The sequence below is a fragment of the Camelus bactrianus genome, chromosome 4 (assembly GCF_048773025.1).
Source record: "Camelus bactrianus isolate YW-2024 breed Bactrian camel chromosome 4, ASM4877302v1, whole genome shotgun sequence".
Classification (NCBI taxonomy): domain Eukaryota; kingdom Metazoa; phylum Chordata; class Mammalia; order Artiodactyla; family Camelidae; genus Camelus; species Camelus bactrianus.
In genome coordinates, this window is record NC_133542.1 from 25,057,847 (window position 1) to 25,077,968 (window position 20,122).

The window sequence follows — 20,122 nt, forward strand, 5'->3', positions numbered from 1 at the left end:
TGAACAGATAAGTGTGTTAAGAGTTAGGGCTGCGGAGAGAGTTGGACTATAAAGGGATACTATAATCAAGTTTCTCTGTAGTGACACAATAATGAATCCTGATTGTGCACATAACATAATTTCATAGCACCATGCACTGAATTTTTTAAAAGAATAAATTTTAAAATGGATGAAATCTGAATAATGTATGGATAGTATTTTACCAAGATCAGTTTCCTTGTTCCATTAAATGTATTACAGTTATGTAAGTTGTTATAATTGGGGAAGGTTGGCTAAGGCATACACGAGAACTCTGTACTATTTTTCAGCTTCTTGTATTTCTAAAATTATGTCAAAATATTAACTGGACTGGAAACCTATAGTTAACATTTCTCTTGCTGTAGTACTCCACTTATAATATAGCATGGCTATGTTATTTTAAGCCAGAAACTCTCTTGTTGACTTTTTATTTTTGAATGTTTTGGTAGTCACCCTTCCAAATACATAAGGCAAAACACACAATGACACACATATACCACACACACACTTTTCTATTCCACAAAATCCTTGTTTTAACATACTATAGTATTTACTTTTCTTTTACACAGGTTGTTTTAGATTTCTCTGAGTTATTACTAGAAACCTATTTTCACATTTTCATCATTCATGGTTAAATTTGAGCATTTCTGACATTTCTACTCTTTTAAAGTCATACTGATTTAAACTCTGAGACACATAACCACAGGATTATATGACATCTATGGAGTCTTAAGACTTATCATTCTTTATTTGCATTGACTCACAAGAGTTCAGTACATCCCCTTGCTGGAAGCCTGGGCCTATGTCTTTGGCAGTAATTGATTCCAGAATCAAATACCAGATTTATATTGATTATTACCATGAAACCACTCATGATCTGTGTGTCTCCTATAACATGTTGGTTAATTTTGTACGGCATATCATGCTAACCCAGAATAATGAGAAATGACAGCCTATCTGGCTCAAAGTGATTGTTTTATCTCCCAATAAAGTGAAAAATAACAACTGTCACCACTGTGGTGAATGATGTAGTGTGGCAGAACTAAGGAATTTGGACTAAACCATGGTGGTGGGTCGAGATTAGACATGGCTGTGAGAATTGTGTCTCATAATTAATGTATGACTCATTCAACTGTAGTTAAAAATTAGCAAGTGTTTGTTTATTATTAATTTCAAATAAATCACACCTTATTGATACAGTCAAGAAACTGAAAAAAAGTATCAGATCTTTCACAGGTAGTTGAAATGCTGATTATCAAACTAAGTGTTTGCATTTATGTTCAATAAGGATACTGTGCTAATCTTCAAGTGTAAGATGACTGTCTTTAATAAAGATTAATAACATTAGTCATAAAATAAACCAATGACCATCATCTAAACAACTGTATCTTCTAGTTCAGACATGATTGTAGTGTAAACTAAAAGCTTTAAATAAAGGCTTGGAATTTTAACCAGTGAGAAATGCTAGAATAACTAAGCCCTGGGATGCTCTCTTCTGTCTAGAGCTCCCTTATATCCTCGAACAGAAATAAGACTCCTTAGTCCATGTCACTCTTTTAGCATATGTTAAATTATTTTGAAGCTGTCTGTCAATCTCTTAGACTTATTTGAGATCCCCTTAAGAAAAAAAGGATTTACGGTTACCTTGCTAAATGCTCATAGCATTTAACACAATTCCTGAGATATTTTTTTCTAAAATAAATAAGCATACATTCTGAAACTGCCAGTTGGGACAAAATTAAAGAATTATAAAGGTACTTGAAAATGTAACACTAAAATAATTATTCTATGAGTCGCCAAGGACAGCTAAAGAGGGCACACTGAGGGTATTTTCCACTTAGTATGTGTAGTCAGGGTAGTCAAACTGATTGTGTAAGCTGATACAACACATGGATCTTGGAAATGGTTATGTGCAGAAACAGGGGAAATTAGTCAAAATACAGGAAAAACATATTGTTGAAACATAAAATTGTGAATACATATATTCTTAAGGATAAAAAGCTTCAAGAGAATGTCTTCTGTTTTAGTAATAGAACAACCTAGTCTATAAAATCACTGGTCTTGAGCCCAAGAGACATATGAAGTTGCAAAGTAACCATGCTAACTGAATTGCAAAGGTTGACGAACATCTCTGTGGAGACTGGGAATACAAGCTGATTCACCTTTGTCAGGACATAAGTAGAGGAGTCCATCATGAAGGTTAAAAGAAGAATCAGATGAATTTTCTTAAATCTTAGAATGAACTACTTTGACATTTTAAAGTCAGCAGAAACACTGATCACAAAGTTAGTCTGCACTTTATTATTCTTCCCCCACGGTCTCTAAGACATATTCATGGGAAACAATGCGTGTAGGACTGGAGACTTGATACACACCTGCCCCCTCCACGGTGCAAGTATGCAGGGCCTGTCAAGATTCAAAGGGGAACAGGAAAATCTGAAGACCCCTAGGAGCACTCAGAGACCCTAAGTGGGTTTAAGGTACTGATAAGAACCAGGAGCAAATTCACCGGTGTGCTGACCTTTCTCTGCTACAAAGCAAAGATTCTCATGGTAACAATTCAGGAAAGATCCTTTATGGCTCTGACACAGGAAGAGGAATAATAGTATTTGTGAAATACCTCCAAAAAGCTTCTCCGTAACAAACGCCTTCTCTCTAGAGCCCTCCTCTGCCTGGGGAAAGGCACTTCTCCCGTTCTAGCTCAGTGTGGCCCTGCGGGGGGAAAGCTAAGAAACACTTACCAAGATCACAACCAAGGACACACAGACCCATAAAATTGATTAAGTTTAATCAAAATATTTTCAAAATGCTTCCCTGCCTCCACACCCTACCACCAAACCAAGACGCCAGTGGAGTAACAGTGAATTCCAGATAAAAGAGCTATGAAACACAGACCCACTTGGAGGATATGCACTTAGGCAAGTCCAAAGTTATCACGGGGAGACAAAAACAAAGAAGCTAGATGAATTTGAAGCCCCTGGCACTCATAGTTAACATCACAAAGCAGCCCAACTGCTGACCAGATTTACATGAAGACCTATTTACCCTGGTTCTTGTCACTCAGTAATCAGGTCCCGCTTTCAACGAGAAAAATTATAAGGCTTCCTAAAAGTCACGGTGAGGTAAAACAAATAAGAGAATCAGACTCAAATATGACTCAGATGTAAGAATTATCATAAAATTAATTTAAAATATGTCATTAATATTTTAAAATAAAAAGTTTGCACTGTATAAGCATATATACGCTAAAAAGTGATATAAGCTCTTAAAAAATCTGAAACACTATAATCATTAAAAAAAAAAGAAGGTAACAAAAATGAAAAATGCGTCTGATGGATACATAAACAGATATGTCTGAGGAAGGAATCATTGAGCTTGAAGACAGGTTAACAGAAACTTCCCAAACAGAAATACAAAAAGGAGAAATACAGGAAAAACTGCAACAGAACAGAACATTCAGACACTGAGGGACAATTCCAAAAGCTTAACGTAGACGTAACTCTCCACAAAAGAGAGGATAGCCCAGAAGAAACACTAGAACTGTAATTGTTAACAGTGTTCAAGGTTAGCAGACGTGCAATCCTGTCCGAAACATCCACAATGTTAGGGGAGAATAGATTCTTGCCTCGTGCAGGAAAGAATTCAAGAGCAAGGCATGGTAAAGCGAAAGTTTATTTAGCGCGATACACACTCCACGGACAGAGTGCAGTCTGTCTCTCTCGGAAGGGAAAATGGCTTAGGAGATACACACTCCATAGGCAGAATGTGGGCCGTCTCAGAAAGGGGAGAGGGAGAGAAGCCGAGAGATGGGGGTGTTTAAAGTAAAAGCAGACACACACACTCCATACACAGAGTGCAGGCCATCTCAGAAGGTGAGCATGACAGAGCCAGAGTGAGAGCGACCAGGAGGTGCAGAGTTGTTAGGTCTTATGGGCTCGGATTTCACATGCTAATGGTATGAGGATTATTCCAATTACTTTGAGGAAAGGGTGAAGATTTCCAGGAAATGCTCCCCCCCCCCGCCTACTTTTTGACCTTTATGGTCAGCCTAGGAACTGTCATGGCACCTGTGGGTGCACGAGGAGGCTCAAGGTCTACTGGAAATCATATCTTCCACCATCTTGATTCTAACCAGTGTGTCCCGTCCTCAATTGCTGTGGCATTCCTTCAGTGGTTGTGCCCTGCACCCTTTCCTCCCACTTCATTCCCCTCTCCGAGATTTTACTCCCATAATCTTATGGAGGTGCAGAGGGGCGGCGATCAGTCTTCTGTAGCTACTTCAGGGCTGAGTAGGGGTGGGCCTGATCTAGGGGTCCCAGGGGCAGGAGGACAGCCTGTTTTGAGTTAGACGGCGGAATCCTCACATAGCCGTCATCTTGATGTGGTAACTGTTGTAACCGCTTCCATAGCCTTCTTATGAATCTTCTTGAAGATGAAGCACTTTGGCACTAGCACCAGAGAAATGTCTATAAATGAAAAAAGACTTTAAAAAGGCATGGTTAAATACCGAATTACAATGTAATCAATGAAGAAACTTGGCCACATCCACCAGAATTATGACTGATTACATTTAACTTAACATACAAAATAACCCTAGTTCATTTAATATTTCTCTGAGACGCTCAGGGTTCCTCCTCCACAAACCTTCCACAACTTTCTGTATCCATATTATTTTGTCCCTTCTTTTCTTTCCCATTCAGAAGCAAACAGCTTTAGGACAAAATCTGCTTTCTTCTCCCTTAACAGAATGCAATTCCATTCCTTATACCTTCTTTTACTGAAAACATACATCTTACTTTCTGGCATCTTGAAATGTTTCCCTTATTCATTTAGTAGCTTTAATTTTACTTTCCTTCCTAAGTACAACTGAAGCATTATACTTAACACTGATGACTCTAAAGATAAGGTATATCTATATTAATCAAACCAACAAACTTAAGGTAGCTTCTGTGCCAGATATGGATTCAGTACTGAATATTTTCCAGACCATGTGAACCTGAAATTCACTCTGGCCAGTTATGTTTATATATCTAAGTATTTACATAAGCACTTAATTTCCTTTAGTCAATTAAATACTGCTCTTTTACGAATTAGTTTTGGCAATGCCACACATCTATAACACATATATAGATACGTACAAACACAGAAACACAGAGGCTCATCAGTTCCCATTCCAAAATTTTAGCCTTGAAACAGGTACAATGTGAGACTCATCAGTTTCAAGAGGTTGGATTCTAATCAGATTTCTGGCAGGTGGAAACAAAGTCACGTGTCTAGATGACTAAGACACAACATTTCTAGTCATCCTTAACAAGTCAAGTTCCAAATTACTTACCCCCTTTCTCGAAATTGGCATTTTAAAAAGTTGGTGACATGGGGTTTTACCTGAAGACCAGGCAAAACATGCATCTCAAAGGCTTGAGGAGAAAAGCAAGTCACTCCTAGGATGGCTTTGTCCCCTTTATGTCAGAAAAGGTTTTTCAATACTTACAAGTTTCTTAAGATAAGTAGGGGTGGTTTGGGGAGTGGCAAAAGGTTTGGTGGACTTTGGATTATTTCTGGAGCCACACCTCTGGTTCTGTAAAGACTAGATTTGAAACATTTTTGAGCATCCTTCCTGGGTTTAGAAATTCTCTAATTATAAATCTCAGTTCAGCTTTCGGAGTGAAGAGGCTTGCCTACAGCCTCAGGCAGTCTCATTTCTAAAGCTAGCCTGACAACATAGCTCTGCCAGGGACCTCAGTGTCCCCGACTGTGGGGTTCACTTGAGAAACAGTATGAGGAGGAATGGAGACATCCTCTGGCTTGGGACTAAGGCAGGCTTCCATGGCCAAGAGCAGTCATTTTCTTGGTGGGTGCCTTCCCCATTAAGCGTCTCTCAATTGGACTCTTGCCTGGAATTCAGCAAGCAAGTGCCTTCCCAACAAGGAGATGGGGCACTCAACCACCAGCAGAAACTGATGTGTAAAAGTAAATTTCTTAGTAAGCACTTAGTTTGGAGCCTTGTATTGATCCCCATTATTGTACAGGATTAGGAGGACAAGGGTCCAGGGAAATCAGTCAGCACAGAGTAGGCAGCCCCCATATCTAATAAAAAAAACAACTTTTCTCCCTGCTACATTAAGGGTTACCCGAGGCTCCTCTGGAGAAATGACCAGGTGTCCTGTGGGAGCCAGGGAGAATCCCAGGCTGTCAGTCTTGGGTCCTTTTGGCCATCGTGGTATTGGGAGCCCCAAGCCCCCTTCAGGAGTGTGGACAGTCCCACTTCCAGGGGCCTTCTCATCTGCATATTGGCCAGGATCCTGGTGGACTTTCCCCAAACATGGGGCATAAGATAAGTTCCTTCTCAGTGAGACAATGGCTCTGATTCAGACATCCTGGATCCTGTCCTCACCAGGGGTCTTCACAAGTGAGGGTTACCCTGCGGTGGTGCTGGGGTTAGGGCTGCCATCAAAAACTGTGACTTTCACTGTTGTCCCTGAATCCTTTCTGCCTCTTCAACCCTAACTGTTGTTAAATACTCCAAAGGCCAAATCCATGAGCTAATTCTTGGGGGTCTGGAGTCCCCAGCTGCCCAGATGCGGTGTTAATGCTAGATGGCCCAGAAGGCTGTCCCCCTCAGAGTTGAGGGAGTAGGAGTTCCTGGTTGTGGACCTTGGGGAGGTGGACCCACAAGGGCTCATCTAAAACACAGAGCTTCTGTTGGGGAAGAAAGCTCTCTGAAGGCGTGTGAGCCAGGCACACCTGACGGTTCTTTAGACCTGGATCTTGGAATTAGGTCATGAACTTCTGGATGTGCGGGACCTCCCCTCATTCACCTTCTCTTTTACAAAGTAGGTCTAACTGCAAGATCCAATGACCCAAAGGGAGAAAAAGTGACCAGAGCCCAGGGCCTAATCTTACAGAGGGAGGAGACCTGGGCCCTGAGTTGATTAATTCGGATTACCTTTATCTCTGAAAGAAAAAAAAGAAACAAATAGAGCTGAAGGGTGGGGCTGGAGTGCCACAAGGCAGTAATACTAGGCAAAAATCTACCCTCAAGATATGGTCTTTGTGTTGGGGAGGGGTAGCTCTTCACAGAAGTAAGAAAGGTAGCACTCAACCTGCTGGCAAAGCAGGCGAGGAGGCTCAAGTATCTAAGAAGTCAGGACAGGAGGACATAAGAGAAACCCAGGGAGAAGAGGGAAGGTGTGCAGCCACGGTGCCTCCCAGAGTAGAGAGGAGTTGGCAGGAAGTTGTACGGCCCCCAGCTTCCTGGAGGGGCAAAGTTCTGGCCGCACCTCTGGTATGCAAAGGTAAAGAGGCTTACAGAGTCGAGGAGGGACGAAAGGTGGTGAGAGTACTGGGGCTAGGGCCTTCTGTCTGGGGCTTGTGTTCCTCCAGAGATGACGTTAGAGGGGGCTTTTGTGTAGCCTGAAAGGGTCCCAGTCAGCAAGGTTCCCTAACATAGGATCTGCATAGTTCTGGGTTCTCTCTTAGTGTAGTAGAGAGTAACCTTTGTTTTCTTGGAGGTTTACAGGGACACCATGACCTAGCCCACAGGGATGGCTGCAAGAACAAAGAATGCCTGCAGCAAGAAAACTGCAACAATCAACCACACCCCCTCCCTTATTTCTTGTATAAAAGGAGCCTGTATTCTGACTAGAGCAGGATGGTTCTCCAAGACATTACTCTGCCATCCTCTCGGTGTGCAGGCTTTCTTAATAAAGTCACTATTCCTTGCCCCGACACCTCGTCTCCCGATTTACTGGCCTGTCGTGCGGCGAGCAGAACGAGTTTGGACTCAGCAACGTTAAAGCCACAAAGGCCTGCACATAAGGTCTAGCTGTAGGATGGTGTTATAGTTGAGGCTTCCATTTTCCAGCCAGGTCTCATCATCCTCAATTTTACGCTAGGGTCAGGCTGTATTACAAAAGATAAGCTTTTTCTTTTTAACAACTCTAGAGAAAAACTTGTCCCAGTGACTCAGAATGCACCCGAACAGTAAGCCCTCAGGGATCAGGGAGGTGTTTCCCGACGATCCTTCAGGATGAACGGTCCTGCAACAGAAAGAAGCACTAACCTTAGGAGGTCCTCTGGGGACTCCGTAAGACAGGACTGGTTCCAGGCGTCCCTGTCCACCCAGTCCCGCTGACCCTGGCCAGTGTGGGGGTACCGACCCTGCCACGTGGCAGCCATGGTGACCGCAGCATCCTGAGGTCCCATGTCCTCTCCTGGGCCTGCAGGACCCAGGATGAGTGACCTTCCTGAAAGCATTCTATGGCCAATAATTAATCCTTTTGTTCCAGGGTGTATCTCCCTGGAATGGACATCCTCATTGTTCCAGGACCTGTTTAGGTCCCAGCTTCCCTTCTCTGAAAGGGTGGTAGGTTTCTGAAAACAGGCGCTGGCCAGTTAAGGTAGTGTGTAAGAGCTTCTCTTCCCTTTAGTGGGCGGTGCCCCTGGGCCTCTGCGCACCCTTCTCCCAACACTCTCCCACATGTACTCCATCCAGCAGGCATAGGGCTGGGTGCAGGGGTGAGGATGGTGGCAAGAAGTGAAGGCACTGTGTCAGCACTTAGTGGGATGGAGGACCTGGTACCCTGAGAGGATACCCCCAGCTGTGCAACCCTGGAGAAGTAAGCAGGGCAGCAGTGGATGAGGGTCACACCTGGGACATGTACTCTGAGGTGTGGTCATGTGCTCCACCCAGCTTTGGTGTGAGCTACCTTGAGCTGCCCTGCCCCAACAGGGTGAGGTGAGGGTGCAGCATGGATGGACCCAGATGTACAGAGGGGGCAGGCTGGATGCCAGGACACCACATGGTGGCAAAGGATGGCAGCCCCTACAAGACGGCAGCCCAACAACATGGCCCAGAGACATCCCCTCTCCCAACACCCAAGTATGCCCACAGACTGCTTGCGGTGCAAAGGAGCTCCCAAAGGGATCTCAGTGGCCATGGCCATGGCGAAAACCCTTACAGTCTAAGTAAAGCTCCTATGGTTCGGGTTCTTAGCTGCGTGTGAGACTGGCTGGTAACCTCTCCTGACATTTCCTAACAATCCCCACACATATGCAACAATGAGAAATGCAAGACCCAGCTGCATGGTTGGGAAATGCCCAGCAAATTTCTCTTCCCCACTTCCAGTAGAGTAAGGTGACAAGTAGGAATGAGCTAGGGGTGCAGAGAGGAGATGTGCGTGCAGCGCTCTTGCATGAGACAGAGACATGGGCTTCTCAAGCACAAGGGAGGTGAGAGGCTGAGAACTGAAAAATCCTCCTGGCTGGCTGAGCCAAAGATGTTGGGGGAAATAGGTTCTTGGCTCGCACAGGAAAGAATTCAAGAGCAAGAAGGCATGGTAAAGTGAAAAAAAGTTTATTTAGAGAGATACACAGTCCCTGGACAGAGTGCAGTCTGTCTCTCTCAGAAAGGAAAATGGCTTAGGAGATATGCACTCCATAGGCAGAACATGGGCCATCTCAGAAAGGGGAGAGGGAGAGAAGCTGAGAGGTGTGGGGTGTTTAAAGTAAAAGTAGACACACACTCCATAGACAGAGTGCGGGCCATCTCAGAAGATGAATGCAACAGAGAGTGACAGAGCCAGAGTGAGAGCGACCAGGAGGTGTGGAGCCGTTAGGTTTTATGGGCTCAGAAATTTCATATGCTAATGGGAGGATGACTCCAACTACTTTGAGGAGGGGGCGAGGATTTCCAGGAAACACCCCCCGCACCATTTTTGACCTTTTATGGTCAGCCTAGGAACTGTCATGCCATCTGTGGGTGCTCCATGAGGCTCAAGGTCTACTGGAAGTCAAGTCTTCCGCTGTCTTGGTTCTAACCAGTTTGTCCTGTCCTCAACTGCTGTGTCATTCCTTCAGTGGTTGTGCTCTGTCCTCTTTCCTCCCACTTCAATAAGACATACTGCTCCACGTGAAAAAGACCTTGAAGTTTGGTCCTATCTAAAACACCCATGAGCATAGTAGGTCCATGCCAAATGGTTTTGGAAAGAACCAATCATTAGGGACCTTTTTGGGTGAATCAAGTATCTCCATGGACATTTTGGACAGGACCAAATGTGATTAAATATTAAGGACCTTTCGGTGTGGACTGAATGTTTTATTAATGTCTTGGACAGAACCAAATGTCCTGCAAGATTTTCCAAAATTAACAACAGGCATCAAACTACAGGTCTACAAAGAACATCAGGGAAAATAAATACCAAAAAAAAAAAAAACTGCATTAGGCATACCATGGTCAAATTGCAGAAAACAAAAGACAAAGGGAAGGTCTTGAAAGAAGCCAGAGAGGTAACAAAAACCACCCTATCTATACAGCAAAAAAGTTAAGAATCACAGTAGACTTCAAGTCAAAACCATGCAAGGAAAAAGAGAGGAGAGTAAAATATTGAAAATGTTGGAAGAAAAACACCCAGCAATTTAGAACTCTATGTCCAGAAATATTTTTCAAAAATTAAAGAAATAAATCCTTTCTCAGAAACAAAAATGGATATTTAAAGCTAGCAGATCTGCCCAGAAAGAATATTTTTAAAGCCAATGGAGAAGAAAAATGATATAGATCAGAAATCTGTATCTACATTTAAAAAAATAGCACTGGAAAAGAAATAAATGCAGATAAAGTCTTTTATTTCCCTTACTCTTAATTTATCCAAAATAACTATTTGTTTAGAGAGTGACAAAAATACATTGGGTATCCATAGCACGTGAATAAATAAAATCAATGGCAGCGGTGTTACAAGGGGCATGACGGTAAGATTAGGAATGACCTGTTGTAGAGTACTTACACTACTGGTGAAGTAGTGTTTTGTTATTTTAAGACAGACTTAGAGTAGTTAAAAATGTATACTGCAAAATCTAGGGCAACAGCTAAAAGTAATACATAACTGGAATGATCAAAAAAAGAGGTAAATAGAATCATCAAATTATTCAATTAAAAACCGAAGAAAGCAGAAGAGTAGAAATAAAAGAAACGAAGAACAAACTAACAAAGAGAAAGCAGTTACAAACATGGTAGACATTAATCCAACTGCAGCAACTACCACTTTAAATCTGAATGATCTACATAAACTGATTAAATGCAGAGACTGTCCCAGAAGACAAAAATCAAGATTCAACCCTTATCTACTGTCTAAAGAAACTCACTTTAATTTTAAAGACTCACATATTAAAGGGATGGAAAAAGATGTACAATGCTAATACCAATCAAAGAATGATGAAGTAGCTATATTAATTTCAGACAAATCTGACTTGAGAACAAGGACAATTATGGGGGGGGGTATAGCTCAAGTGGTAGAGCACATGCTTAGTATGCACGAGGTCTGGGTTCAATCCCCAGTACTTCCTCTAAGAATAAATAAACCTAATTACCTCCTCCCCCAAATAAAATAAATAATACAATAATAAAGGAGTTAAAAAAAAAAAAGCAATCATTTAAAAAAAAAAGAACAAGGACAATTATGGGGATCAACATGAAAATTACTTAATGATTAAGGGATAAATTCTTCAAGAAGCCATAACAATCCTAAATGCATATGTACTTAACAACAAAATTTCAAAATTCATAAGGCAAAACTGCTAGAACTACATGGAGAAACAGACAAATCTGCTATTATAGTTGGACATTTTAATATTCTAATTTTAGTAGTTGATAAATCAAGCAGTCATAAACTTACTTAGAATGTAGTTGACAAACAGCATTATAAAAGTGATTCAATAGATATTTAGAGAATATTTCAAAAGGCTGCAGAATATATATACTTCTAAAGTCTATATGTGACACTCACCCAGAGAGACTATATATACACCATAATAAATATAAAATAATAGAAATTCATACAAAATATTTTTTCAGGTCATAGTTGAATTCAACCAGAATGAAGAACAGATAGTTGGAAAGTCCTCAAATATTTGGAAATTAAGCAATATTATTTGTTATGACATATGGTTTAAAGAAATCTTAAGACAAATAAAAATATTTTAAGTATATTAAAATTAATACGCAACTTATAAAGATGTGTAGGCTGCAGTAAAAGCAGTGCTTAGAAGGAAATTTATAGCATTGATTGAATGTATCTTTAAATTATTTAAAATCAATCAAGATTCTACTTTAGGAATCTAGAGAAAGAACCACAAATTAAATCCAAGCAAGTAGAAGAAAAATAATAAAAACTGGAGCAGAAACCATGAAATTACATGCAGGAAACAACTGGCATGATGAACAAAATCAAAAACTATTTCTTCAAAAATATCATTGCAACTGATAAAAATCAGCCAGCTTAATTAAGAGAGAAATGAAGATGATACTATTAACAGAAATGAAAGAAGGTTATCAATAGTGTTCCCATGGGCACTAAGAGAGTAATAAAAACTTACTATGAACAACTCTATGTCCACAAATTTGGTAACTTAAATCAAACTACTTTAACTTGGATCTGTTCCTTGAAAGACACAAACTACCTATGCTGAAATTAAGATAAGTGCATGATAAAACTAGGACTTTATTGATTAAATAAATTAATGATTAATAACCTTCAAAAATAAAGCTATAATTATCTTCCAGAACACAGAAGCAGAGATAATAGCTTCCACTTTCAAACTCATTTTGTGAGATTAGCATTACTCAAATACCAAAACTTGATAAAGACATTGAAAAAAGTAAAACTATAGACCAGTATCTCTCATAAACTTATACTCAAAATCCACACAAAGTATTAAATCTAGTTCAAAAGTGACTGAAAAAAATTGTATCTCAATCAAGTTGGAATTTCTTCCAGGTATGTAAGGGTGGTTCAAAATTTTTAAATCTATAGCCCACATAATGGGCTAAGGAAGAAAAATCATATGATATTATCAATTCAGGCATAAAAAGCATTTGACAAATTCCAACACCCATTCATCATAAAAACTCTCAGCAAACTAGAAATAAAGAAGAACCTCCTCAACTTGATTAAGAACAACAAAATCAAGCAGTATACTTAATGGTAAGAAACTGGACATTTTTCTCAAGATCAGAAAGAAGGCAAGGCAGTTACCTCTTGTAATCCTTTTCAGCATCACACTGGATTTTCCAGTTGTGTAACAGAACAAGAACAGAAAATACAGCATATACAGATATGAAAAGAAGAAATTAGTCCATATTTATTTGCCCATCACATGACTGTCTGAGCAGGAAATTATGAAAACTTTATGGTTCTGTTGAAAGAATAGACCCATAGGTCAATAGAGTAAAATAGAGAGGCCAGAAAAAAACCCTATGCAAACATAATCAACAGATCTTTGACAAAGGACCCAAGACAATTCAAAGTAGAAATGATAGGCTTTTCAATAAATGCTGCAGGAACAAGTATGTCCATATGCAAAAAGCAAAAACAAAAACTACACACATACACAAAACTCAAAGGTACAAAAAAGGAAAAAAGTGACAGACACTGATCTTACACTTTTGAGATAATTTTTATAAAACTGGGTCACACACTTTGATATACAACATAAAACAAACAAAAATTCTAGAAGAAAACATAGGGGCCAATCTATGTGACCTTGAGTTAAATACTGAAATTTTGTTACAATACAAAACCATGAACTATATAAAAGAAAAAATAATAACTTCAGCTTGATTAAAATTAAAAACTTCTGCTCTGTGAATATAGTATTATGAGACTTGAAAGATAAGCCACTTATGTAGAAAAAACCTTTATAAAATACATAAAACTATACAAATATGTAACTCTTAAAACTCAGTAATAAAAACAACCCCATTAAAATATGGACAAAGTATCTGACAGACATCTCACCAAAGAATATACACAATATTCATAGCATATGCAAGTAAGCATATGAAAAGATGCTTAACAACATATGGTATTAGGAAATTTTAAACTAAAAGAACACTGAAGTATCACTATATGCTTATTAAAATGGCTAAAATCCAAAACACTGATAATACCAATAGCTGGTATAGATGAAAAACAACAAAATTCTCATTCATTGCTGCTGAGAGAGTCAAATGCTACAGGCACTTTGGAAAACAGTTTGGCAGCATATGAGAAAACATTATCACTCCTAAGTATTTATCCAACTTATATGAAAATTTATGTCCATGCAGAAACCTGCAAACAAATGTTCATAGCAACTTTGGAAACAAAAACACTGGAAGCCACTAAGATGACCTTCAATAAGTGAATGGCTAAACTAACAATGTTTTAATCTATCCAATGGAATACAATTCAGCAATAAAAAGGAATGTGCCATCAAGCTATGCAAAGACACTAATGGACTTTAAATGTGTACTGATGAGCAAAAATAAACCAGTCTAAAAAAATCTACGTGCTATATGATCTCAATTATACAGCATTCTGGAAAAGGCATGGCTATTGAAACAATAAATGAATCAGTTGCATCCAGCTATTTTGGGAGTGGGAGGGATAGGACTACATATGTGAAATACAGGAATTTTTTTTGGTGGGTAAGCTATTCTATATGACACTGTCATGGTCAATACATTACACTCTTGAATTTTTCAGAATCCACAGAACTTACAATACAAAGACTGAACTTTATGTATGCAACTAAAACAAAAATAATTTAGGATGTTGAGAAATCCCATGAAGGAATGTGAACTATTATAAAAGAATTTAACTATATTATAAATGTATGAAACTATCTCACTGATGTGGGTGGAAGAGAAAATGGCTAACCTAAGTAACTTTGAAAGTGAACGGAATAGGCAAGACTAAACGCCAAAAACAAAACAAAACGAAAAAAACAAAAAACAAAACAAAACCAAAAAACCAACTACACATAGGCACTGAATTCTAGCTGATGGCTTTTCTCTCCTATGGGGACATGAGTGAAAGTTTTTGATGCTACTGTATCACTTTTGGAAGGGGGTTTTACAGAAAACCAGGAGGAAGAGGGTAGGATGATCCACACAGCAGTGAATCAGAGTTGGAGATATTAGTATGCATCGTGTCTAGTTTAGTATAGCTAAGCTGGTTTGATAGAGAAATATTTACAGATACATGTCTATTTATGGGTTAGTACACACACACATGTATCTCCTTGCTCTATTAGCTGAGATGCCCTAGAAACAATGATACTCCAGAAATGACAAACACATCTAGCATCCAGATCTTGGTTTCAGATAAGATCCTCAAATAAAATGAAACTGAACTCCTGGAGAAATGGCTGGTTCTAGGACGGAGCAGGAAACCTACCAGATGTTCCTGAGTCGACTCATAGAGCCACAAAGTAAGTGCTAAAAAAAAGCAAGATAAAACTCTGCAAAACATCCACAATGATGGGGGGGGGGTGGGGGGGTAAATAAATAGGATTACAGGAACAAAATTAAAGAGTTTCTAATGGCAAAAAGCTGGAACATTCTGAACCATAAAATCAATAAAATAGTATGGGATTCTAACCAAAGTAAAAGGTAAGTATTCATGAGTCCATACTGATACAATTAGATCTTTAAATAAATAAATGGGGAAGTGGGTAAGAGACTTATGTCCCATGCAGATTACAAATAATTTATGCAGATACTCCACTATCATGGAGGTCAAGCAAAATTCCTCACTGTTCAGGTATAGGCTGTAAATACTGAACTCCTTTCAGATAGCCTAGTATGAAAAAATGGTGATAAAGAACAACTTTAGAGAAACCTGACCAACACTAACTCAGGCAGGTGATTAAGGTCCACACCAGCAGTGATCAGTTATACATGTGCTGAAAGAGGCACTTCAGTGGTTTTTCTTGAATAACCCCAGTCCAAAAATGAGAAAAAACATTCAATTATAACTGAAGTATTTTCTACAAAATACTTGACTCCTTGAGACTTTCAAGTTCACTGAAAACAAGGAATGTCTGGGCAACTGTTACAGCCTAGGGTTACCTAAGGATACAAGACAGTTAAATTCACTATGCTATCTTGGATGAGATCCTGGAACCAAAAAAGGGCATCAAATTCATGTTAAGAAAATCTGTGTAAAATATACACTTTACTTACTAATCAATACTGATTTTTAATTATAACAAGTATATCATACTAATGTAAGATTTTAAATATATGGGAAACTGGCTGCCAAGTTTATGGAAACTGCTTCTACTCTCTCTGCATAATCTCTGTAAATGTAACTTTGTAGTAAAAATTACTGAAGTTGAAATATACATTGTTCAAACGTAAGTAGGGGTTCTTTGTCTCTAGTTCACACGCATATATTGGAGATATTGCAGCTTTGGTTTCAGACCACACTGAAATAAAGTGAGTACCTCAATAAAGAGAGTCGCACAAGTTTTTGGTTTCCTGGTGCATATAAAAGTTATGTTTACACTACATTGTAGTTTATCATGTGTGCTACAGCATTGTGTCTATAACACAAAGTACATACTTTAATCATATGAGCCTTCAACAAGTCATAGTAGTAACATTAAAGATCACAGATCACTATAACAAATATGGTAATAATAACACAGTTTAAAATATTGTGAGCAAATGCTGTTGGAAAAACGGAACCGATAAACTTGCTAGATGCAGGTTGTAAAAAATGCAATCTGTGAAGTACAGTTAAATAAGATATACCAATATGTCTGCACTACATGAGATTTTAAGGGAACTTGTGAGGGTTTATAACAAGTATATTTGTAAAAATATTTAGCCATCAAGAAAATATAACTTTTTATTTGAAATGACTGTTTTAAGACTCCTACATAGGTGGTAAATATCAATTCAAGCTAAAGAGTGATAAATTAAGACTATATATTTTGCTCCCTAAAGAAATCCTTAAAAATAACAAAAAAAGCAATATAGCTGAAACGTCAACAGAAGAGACAGAATGGCATAACAAGAAAATTCCTTTGATTTTAAAGGTGACAGAAAGGAAAAGATAAAGGAAGAAAGAAGGGAGAAAAATGGAAAATATGTAATATACTGGCAAACAGGAAACCAAACTTATCAAGAATTACGTCAAATATAAGAGAAATAAAACCACCAGTTAAAAGCAGAGATAGCTTAACAGGATTAAAAAGGCAAGATGAAGCTGTAGAAATGAATTTTCAGTATAAAGACACTAGCATCTTGAAAGTAAAGGATTAGAAGAAAAGTATAGATAGCTGGTATGTCTTTATTAATCACAGAGTAGAATTCAAAATGAGAATATTAGCAGACATAAAGAGGTTCATTTTATAATGAAAAAAGGGTCAATAAGGATATTTAACATTCCCAAATGTAAATATACCTAATTAAAACCAATCCAAAATACATCTAATTAATACCCTCATTCAATATAGTGATTCAGTATTTTTATAGATTAAACTCAATTACAAGTTATTACAAAATAATGGCTATAATTTCCTGTGTTGTACAATGTATCATTATTGCTTATGTATATGCTTACTATGTATAAAATAGTACTTTATATCCCAGAGTTATCTCTTAAAAACCACTGGAAAGTCTCAGATACTTGTTATCTTAAGTGATACTGTATTGTATATATTTTGATTAGAAACTTGATTATATCATTGTACATGCACACATTCTATACATGCATAGAAATATAGATGCATATTCTGTTTTGCTCTCTTAGCACTAAATATACATAGTTTATTAAAGGATGGCACTGGAAATCTCATTTATGTCTTTTTCTATGTTCCCTAGCCTGGAAGCTTATTTTCCCCTGTCTTTGTCTAAAACAAAACTCAGTTTGGATTACTATTAATTTCTAGATACCAAGGAAGCACACTGTGCTTAATTATAAAATGGTATTTAATTTTTTGTTTGTCTCTACTTTCTCAATTACTCTGTTTTCTATAATCTTCTTTTCAGCAAATACTCTATTATTCTTTATATTCCCCAAACCTAGAACTGTTAGCAAAATAAACACTTGTTAAATGAATGTTAATTAACATGGAAGAGTAAATTGTCTATTTGCTATGAAAAGAGATTGAACCTTGTAGTTGAGAGCTCTTAAAAGTAAGAATAATCATTCTTTGATTTCTAAAAATAAATATCATGGAGATGCTATCTTACTGTCAAGTAAGTTAAGAAAAATTTCAAATAAATTAGCTCATATCACCATTTCATGAATAAATTTATCGAGTACTTTCAAGGTTTTAAAACATTAAAAAATGACAGGAGACAGAGAGTCCAACAAAGGGCCTAATTTTGGTGGTTTGGAAGTATTAACATGTCATAAAATAAGATAATATATTCCACAGAAGTTAAATTTAAATTGAAAAAAGATAAAGGGTTTATCAGGAAAGACAAGAGAGGTGAAAAAAGCAACTAGAGAAAGAAAGTTGAGTGCAGTTTATGAAAGAAGAAAGAAGTGACAACGGTATTTCAAAAGCTGCACAGTGGAAAGGGAGAAAGAGCTTATTTGTAAGGATAACACCAGATAATTGATGTGCCACTAAGGAGTATATTCCATATAAAAATAATTTTGGAAATAATGAGCAACATTGTATGTGGAGAGATTAAACGTAGATTCTTGGAACTAACACTGAGAGATTTTGATCTGATGTTAGAGAAACCCTTCAGGTTTGGAAGGTTAGTGATTTCACCAGAGTGAAACAAAAACACTGAGCATTGGAGAAGTGTTTAACTCTTTGCCACCTTCCAATACTGGACATTTACTGGTATTAAAATTACTGCTTGTTTCTGAGAAAGGCCCATGGTAAATGGCTATTTATAAGAGCTAATCCTGTGTACTGAAGCTTTGGTGAGAGATAATCTCTATTAAGTAGATTGAGCAGGTTCATTATTAGTCAGTGTAGCTGCAATTGGGTGGAAAAGACCCATCTGTAGTGAGAAAAGCAAGAATTACACTAGAAAACAATCTAGAGGTAAGCACCAAATGGACAGGAAAAAATGATGTATCTTTTTAACATTATTTCTCTTTTTCAGTGGCAGAAATTCAGAATGCGTTTACAGTAAGTGCTCTAGTTCTCCTGACAAAAGCCATGTAAGACAAGATCAATTTGACGTGAGAAAATTTGTTGAAAGTACAGATTTCCTTCCACCTTGCAGTTGTACAGTTCATTAAGTTTAAATACTGAACAAATCCCATATTTTAATATAGACTACTTTTGCACATGGTCTTTTACAGTTATATCATTCATCACACTAAAAACGCTTTCAGTTTGTCTGTGATTGATTGACTTGAACATTTCTGAGCATACAAATCTGGGAGTTTTTTCTCAATTAGTTAATGAAGCTTTTGTTCCCAGAAGAAGCTCATGTCCCACGTACAGGACATAATTGAAACATGAGTAAGAGAAAATCTGCTGTAATAATACCAATATAACCAGTTGCTTAGGTTTTCTTAGTATTTGTATTAGGAATATTTAGAATTAGGGATGTTCATTTGGACGGCAAAATATGGTTAGTCTATAAACTATATTGTACAGCAAACACAGCTCTCTTTGGACTCCAAGTCAACGACCTTTTAAACGAGATTTTTTAATACAAGACGATGCTGACTATGTTCTCAATGATTTAATTTGACATTTTAGAAAGCAGGGAAATTGAACACTTGAACACTCTTCCCAATTTTCCATTTTCCTAAAAATATCTTAGTTCACAATTTAAACTAAATCTCAATTAAGAAGTTGTAAAAATGAGAGCAGCTGCTGCCTTTTCAATGCTTATTACGAGCTGATCCAGTTAAATATTAATAAGAACTTTGCTGTTCCTAAAATATATATCCCATATTATAAGACAAAGCAATTATATTAAATTAGTGAAATTTGAGAAACAAAAGTAATATATTCCAAAATATAATAATAAATATTTGAAAATACTTATTTTATATAAAGGTAAACAGACAGAAACTTCGAAAAGTTTGTTCCTAATTATCAACTCTAAACTTTAACATTATTTATAGTCTTTGCATTTTTCCACTTTTCAAAATTGTTTTGTTAGTTTATTAATATTTTGGTGAAAGGAAAGACTATTAATTATATTTGCAAATGAGTTTTGCAAAAAAAAAAAACCAAAACACCATTTGCTAGTTAAGAAAAGGAAAAGACAGTATTTACAATCTTACAGATACTTGGAAAATAAAAGCTCCCAGAATGGTCTCTGCTTATGCTCTCATGTCTGAGTTTACTTTTT